The 8,025-nt window shown below is 35.3% G+C and overlaps 1 pseudogene; it reads left to right on the forward strand.

Moving 5' to 3' along the window:
- The first annotated feature begins 2,218 nt into the window (after nucleotides 1-2,218).
- LOC109220239 lies at nucleotides 2,219-3,130 on the forward strand (annotated as a pseudogene).
- Nucleotides 3,131-8,025: the final 4,895 nt, after the last annotated feature.

Raw genomic sequence — 8,025 nt, forward strand, 5'->3', positions numbered from 1 at the left:
TTTTTTTATTTCCTCCCGTTTGATTTTTCTTTGTTGGATTTATTGCTTATTTGGTGACTCGAATCCATGATCCTAGAGTTATAAGTGCGGTGCTTACTAGGGGTGTCAATGGTTCGGTTCGGGCGGTTATTTTATAAAATTTATACCATACCAATTTTTCGATTATTCTATTATGTATAACCAAAATTAGACTTTATTCTATTATGTATAACCAAAATTAGACTTTTCGAAACCGTCCCAATCATTTCGGTTTCTCTTTGGTATTGGTACGGTTCGGTAAATTTTCGGTAATTTTTTTTAAATGTCATGTAAAAATCACTAGTAGAAGTAGAATGCAATAACATACGTACTTTTATAGGACTTAGCAAAACTCTCTAGACATTTTTACAGTTTAAAAGGTAATAAATTAAGAAAATAAAAAAGATGGTAGAGTATAGATCCATCAACTATTCTACATCAGCGTAAAAGAAACTAAGCAAATACAAAAAAGAAATATGAATCACACGAGTGAAAAAATATTAACCAAGCTGGGTCTCAAGAATAAAGTCGATAGAAGATTAAATATTCAAAAAGATAAATCTAAATCATACAAAAGGAAACATATTCAATACATTGTAGTTTGCTACTCATAATCGCTACAATACCTTGTGTTTTGCTAGTGAATATACTGGAAATAATTTAGTTTCAATAGGAGTAGCATAATAGATTTGGGAACTAGAATTTTAAGTTTAATTACTTGTTGGCTTGTAACTATTTCATAATTCCAATGTCCCAGAAAAAATTTAATGCTATATCATTTTTAAACTTAATATATAAATATATTTTTCACATTGCAAATTTATTCGGTACGGTTTGATATTTTTCGGTTTATTTTCATAAAATAAAAAACCTACCCTAATTATCGGTTCGGTTATAGATTTATATAAAAACCTATGATTTTATTAACAGAAACCTAAAAATCGGTTCGGTACGATACTATTCGATTGATCGATTTAATCGATTTTTAAATATTCATTTGAGCCCCTAGTGGTTACCAACGGAACAACCGCTTTTGTCGTATTTAAGTAGTTTCCTCCAATAACCGGGTAACATCAAAAGCACTTGCAATTCGTGCTAGACATTTGAGCGGCCCCGAAAGTCTAGTGACAAATGAGAAATTTTATTCTGTACGAGGGTCGTTATGTATGACAAATGTCCATTGTGATACGGCACACCAGAGACCCATTTCACTTGCTCGTTACCCTCTTTTTTCCTCAGTTACCGTCACTCACTTTTCTTCATATTCCTCTTTTTTAAATCCTCCTTTTATTTGCAACAACTCTTAATCCAACAAGACCTATATACATTTTGTCCCATATTCACTGAGCACTCTGGTGCACAATTTTTTTCTTTTGAAAGTGGTAAAATTATCAAATTAGTTTATTTTCAATGTCCTAAACTAATTAATCCACAACATTTATAATTTCTAGTGTGTCTCTATTTTGATTTGTGTAATTAGATAATGAAAAAATTAGTAAACGTTTGGAGAGTCAAAGTAAGAATGATGGTATTTGAAAGGTTCGAATGGGTTTTTGGAGGAAATGAAAATATAAGATGTGAATGAATCTGCAAGAGTACTTAATGGTCAAGTAAAGTTTGATTTTGTTGATATTTAGTTTTTAAGAAAACAAAGATGAAAATGAAAGTATTACTTGGAGATGGGTTGCTTGAAGAAGATTTTATGGCCGCTCGTCTAGATAGAGAAGAAAAGGGAAGATGGGGAAAGAGAAGAAAGGAGGAAAGGGACAAGCAAATTGGTTCATGGAATCCACCGCCACGTGTCTCTTAAGTAATAAGGTCTCGTACGAGTTTTGTTGGTTGAGTGAGACTCAGAATAAAATTTCTCAGTGACAAATGGCAGCAAATTCCGAGCTCATGTCTTTTCGTCACTGTTCTAATGCCCATGACAAAACGCGCCATAGTATAGTTACATAACGCGCCATCCTAGAATGACACGTGCACCAAAGACGCGCCACAATACAATGACATGACGCGTTCGAATCACTACCCTTATTGTCGCGTGGATATACGTAATACAGTTGCCTTCAGAGAGTCCATAGGTTTTGGAAGTTGTTCTGCCTAATTTGACCCCACTTTCCTTTTATTTCACCCTCAAATTCACTAAAATTACAACTTTGCCCTCCCTTTCAGTTGCTATATAACCGTGCCCTCGATTGTTTCTTATGTTTGCCGAAGTAGATATCCAACCGTTCAGTTACAGAATTTAGTAAAGAAGTTGTACTAGGTAACAATGGAGTCATCACCGTCAAGAAGAAAATCGCATAATCCGAATCTGCACCACAACTGTCAGAGATCCATTTCACCCTCGGGTCGGTTCTGTTCTTCCACTATTTCTTCCTCCCCTGCTACTTTCTCTACTTCAAGCTCTGATTTGTTTACCCGACCCATGTCCCCAACCCGGGTCAGTCTTCGTCAATCAGCATCCCCTTCACCTTCCGTACGATTTTCCACCTCTCCCGGCCGTTCAATTTCTGCTTATCCAAGTTATCCACAGCAGAATCGACGGCCATTAGCATCCAATCAAAAGAAGCATTGTATGTGTTCGCCGACAACACATCCAGGTTCATTCGTTGTAGCCTTCACAAAAATACTAATCAGAGTGGCGGTCAGTCTAGTACGTCGTCTTATCGCTCGAGTCATCAGTTAAATATGCGGAGATCAGCAATGACGAACTCACTCGTTAGAATTGGAACAGTGGAAGGTGAGTTGTTAAAGAGAGCACTTGCTGCTTTGATTCGGCCCTCCTCTCATCAACTCAGGCGTAGAGACGATTTTCAGCCTCGGCCCAGCAGACTTTCTGTCATGTCAAAGGCCCAAGATTTGTAATAATGTACAGTTACAATACTGCACTTCCGGCATAAGCTGTAACTCTGTTCGGGTTTTTTTTGTGAATTTTCTGGCAAAATGAACCCCTTCCCCAGCCAAACAGAAGAAAACAGAGCATGTTTTTGTATACTTTGATTGAATTTGAATAGGTTTCAACGCATATATATTATAGTAGAATAAACGAATGAACGATTTTGTAGTGTATCATATATATACTAGTATATATTTCATAGTTTTATGAGAATTAAGTATGTGCAAAGGTTCAGGAGCCAACATTTTAGCTGAACGTAGAGTGCATTTCTCTTACTATTTCTGGGACATAGACTGCAGTAGTCCTGGACTCGAGAAGCTTCGCAAGTTAGCGAGATGAGTATGAGTTTGTAATTTCAAATATTAATATACTGACCCGTTTCAATTCACGTGAATCTAATTGGTTGGGTACGGAGTTAAAAAAAAAAAAAAAAAAAGACTGTTGGACTTGTTGTATTGAACTTCTGGTGTAAAATAAGGCACATATATTTTGTGCGGCTATAAATCATTGCATAAATATAAATTGTTTCTAAATATAGAAAGATGTCATTTTATTTTGCCGTACTTAAAAAAAAATAGGTTCAGATAAATTGAAACGAGGAGTATTAAAAAACGAAACGAAATGAAACTAATATATCCTATGAAAGATGTGCTGATTTAACTTCTAACTTGCCAAAATATACAAAAAAAGGACTTCCAGCAGAGAAAGAAAAAGTATTTTCAGAGGAAAAAAGAAAAGGACTTGTGTGGCGCTCGGGCATTTGCCGGCGTTTGTTTGTTTTTCTTTTTGTATGTTTATTCGCGTCATCTAAATCTTCCAGATAAAATCGATACAAAAGCTAATTATATGCTGTTCTTATTCTGCACACGCTTTTTTTCTTTTATTATCCACGCAAAACATAATAACAAGAACAATACAACATGGTAAGTAAATGAAAGGCAGTAATTCAATCTGTTCTTATTTGTGTTATAATGGTTTGAAATACAGTCTACAAGTACATAGTCAAAGTGTCTAATTTTTTGTTCTCTAATTTGTGATGATATAATTGAACTGCTAAGAAGTGAGTCGTTGTGCGATAAACTGAATATAGGGGCTGCAACTATACTTCTTTCATTTTTAAGGTCCATGAGAATTATTGCCAATGAACGAAATGCCAGCAGTCCCAGCACATAGTAGCAGGTAGAGTTCAGAGTTGTAAAATTGGGCTTTTGCCACTGTTTCAAGGAGATGGTAGTTAACACGGCCCAAGTAGGTAGAAATTCCAAACTTTTTGCCTTGAGCAGACTTGTTAGACATGTAATTACCCATTTTCCAAAGAGGACCTCACTGGTGAAACCCAAAAAATAACTTCAATGTAACAAGGAAAAGTTGTTTAAAAATTAAAATGATTGTCATTATTTCCCTTCTCAGCTACCTCTTATTAGGGATGGCAATGGGACGGTGCGGGTGCGGAGTGGTGCGAGTTTGAACGTTAGCAGGGCGGGGCGGGCTGGGTTTGAAAGTTTGCGGTGTAAAATATGGCCCACGTGAGTATTTTGGTTTAATATAAATATATTTTGTTAAATTAATATTTGGATAAAATTAGGGGAAGTTAATTATGGTCAAAACTCCCCACTAACCCACTTTGATGGAAAGTGGGAATTAACTGATGGTCCCTCTTTCTGCCTATTAAAAGGAAGAATAGCGTACTCCATCTATTCTATTCTGAAAAGAACATAGTCAAGGAAAAGAGGGAGAAATACTGATTTTCTCAAGAACAGCAACTCTGAAGAAGACTTCCGCTCAATTTTATTAAGAAAACACATCATGGATTCAGGTAAGTTTTCTTAATTGAAGTTATTGTATCTCTATTTTATGTGAGAATCATATAGTTCCACGGTTCTGAATAATTGAAAGGATTTATATAGATTGTTTATAAATCACAATCTAGAATTGAGAAAATCCTAACATGCGGTATCAAGAGCACAGGTTTAGGAACTAATGATTTTCCGCTAAAATTAACGTTTCCTTAATTTTGTGAATCCTAATTGTGTATTCAAGGAACTTCACAATTACTGTCAATAGTAATAGCGAAGCAGATATAAATTGATTTTTATGTGTTGATGACCAATAGTATATTTGATTTCATGATCTTGTTCGCTTTGTGGATTCGACAAGTAAAAGATTTGCTTCAAATACTTGACTTCATAATTAGTAAGTAAACGTGAAATTGTGAAAACAATATTCATCACGTTAGTTAGACACGGTAGAATACTTATGAATTTATTGGATTCGCCGATGTGGATTCAATGATAAAATCCAAACTTAAGAATTATATTTGGAAGAATACCGTTTCAAAATTTCATTGGAATTATAAACATGAGGTTCGTTAATCACCAAAGTGATCGAATCATTATGAATAATTAATTCCAAAAAATAATGATTTGTTATACCCAATTACCCATAAGTTTTGATGTTTATAAACGACATGATGGATATTTTTGTGGGTAAATTGAAGTTCTTGATTATAAGACATTTATGGATCGCCCAAAGGTTGATTGTTTGTTCTTATAATTACTAAACATTAAATCGATAATTTAAATGTATCGTTAGTTTTATTTATTTATCCAAAGATAGTAAATACTACTAACTCGTACATTAAAATTATCGAATTATGTAAAATTTATTTTAAGCATCATTATGTTAAAAAATGTATTTTGTGTTACGCCCAAAGGTGGACATCAATATACATTTAAGAGTAAAACATAAACCATTCTGAATTTAACGATATATTTAATTTTAAACTCAAAGCATTAATGAATGGGCATATTTTATTTGCAGCACTTGCTCTTCATTCGCACTCCGCTTCTGTTACGACCTTTAACGGACTCAACTTCTCAGATTGGTGTGAACAAATAAAATTTCATCTTGGAGTTTTAGATCTTGATGTTGCACTTTATACTGAAAGGCCAACATCTATTACTGAAACTAGTAGTACTGAAGAAAGGTCCTATTTTAAGCACTGGGACAGGTCTAACAGATTAAGCATAATGTTTATATGAATGAATATTGCGGGCAATATTAAGACTACTCTTCCCAAAACTGAAAGCGCGAAAGAACTTCTGAAACTTGTGGAAGAACGCTCCCAAACTGCTGATAAGTCTCTTGCTGGGACACTAATGAGTACTTTAACCACCATGAAATTTGATGGTTCGCGTACCATGCATGAGCATGTCATTAAAATGACAAATATAGCAGCAAGACTTAAGACTTTGGGAATGGAAATGGATGAGAATTTCCTTGTTCAATTCATTATTAACTCATTACCATCTGAGTATGGCCCTTTCCAAATGAACTACAACACCATGAAAGACAAATGGAACGTGCATGAACTGCACGGTATGCTGGTTCAAGAGGAAACAAGGCTGAAGAATCAAGGAACCCACTCCATTAATCTTGTAGGCCATCAAGGAGCTAGAAAGAAAGGAAAGAAACATGGAAAAGTTAAGCAGAGGCAACATAATGTCAATGAGTCCTCTTCTCAAGTACGTAAGAAGGAACACAAGAATGATAAGTGTCGTTTTTGTGGAAAACCTGGACACTTTCAGAAAGATTGCCTGAAACGTAAGGCATGGTTCGAGAAGAAAGGTAAGCCTTGTGCTTTTACGCGTCTCGAATCAAATTTAACTGAAGTTCCTTATAATACTTGGTGGATTGACTCTGGTTCTACTGTTCATGTTTCGCATACGATGCAGGGATTCCTTACAACCCAGACCATAAATCGGAATGAATGATTTGTGTACATGGGGAATAGAGTGAAGGCTCCAGTTGAAGCTGTCGGGACTTATCGTTTAATCCTAGATACTGGGCGTCACTTAGACTTATTTGAAACTTTTTATGTACCTTCTCTTTCAAGAAATTTAATTTCCTTGTCTACATTAGATAAAGCTGGATATTTTTTAAATTTTGGCAATGGATGTTTCAGTTTGTTTAAGCATAATCATCTTATTGGTTCTGGTATTATTTGTGATAATCTCTACAAATTGAACCTTGATAATCTGTTTGCCGAAACCCTCCTAACTCTGCATCATAATGTTGGAACCAAACGTAGTTTGGTGAATGAACATTCAGCTTGCTTGTGGCATAAACGTTTAGGTCACATATCCAAAGAAAGACTGGAAAGGCTAGTTAAGAATGAAATCCTTCCACATTTAGATTTTACGGACCTTAATATTTGTGTGGATTGTATTAAAGGAAAACAAATAAAACACACAAAGAAAAGAGCCACAAGAAGCACTCAGCTTCTTGAAATTATACACACCATATATTGGTCTGTTTGATGTCACTTCTTTCAGTAAGAAAAGATATTTTATCACCTTTATTGATGACTTTCACATTATGGATATGTCTTTTTTGCATGAAAAATCTCAAGCAGTAATGACCTTAGATGGTATTTTAAGAGGTTGAAAGGACAACTAACAGAAATGGTGAAAAAATCAGGTCAGACGGAAGTTGAGTATTTATGGAAATATGACGAAAACTGGACAACACCCTGGTCCATTTGCTAAATTCTGAAAAAACGTCCGTATATGTGTCAATACTTCAATGCCTACGTCCACACAAGAATGGTGTGTGCTGAAAGGACGTAATCGTACATTAATGGACCATGTTAGAGGTCATGTTGCAGTCGTGACGAGATAAGTGGACCTTGTTGAATTACCGGAAGGTTGCAAAGAGTCGGGATAAATGGTCTTTAAGACCAAACGCGACTCGAATGGCAAACAATGAACGTCACAAGGCCAGACTTGTGCAAGTTTCACTTCAGAAAGAGGCACTGACTATAAAAGAGCATTTTTTCAACCGGGTCTCTAGAAAGGATTTCACTCAGAATTATAATGCTTTAGTAGCTCATTATGATTAGAGGCTTACATCAAGATGAGATAAAAACCGCCATTTTTAAATGGAAATTAGAGGAAGAAGTTTATAGGATCAATAGAGGGGTTCTGCCATTAAAGGAAGGGAACACATGTGTGATGTAAAACTTAAGGAAATCAATATACGGGACTTAAACCAAAGCGACTTTCAAACCCGACAGTGGTATTCTTAAATGTTTAACCGTCAAACTGTGT

This window comes from Nicotiana attenuata, unplaced genomic scaffold (genome assembly GCF_001879085.1).
Source record: "Nicotiana attenuata strain UT unplaced genomic scaffold, NIATTr2, whole genome shotgun sequence".
NCBI lineage: Eukaryota > Viridiplantae > Streptophyta > Magnoliopsida > Solanales > Solanaceae > Nicotiana > Nicotiana attenuata.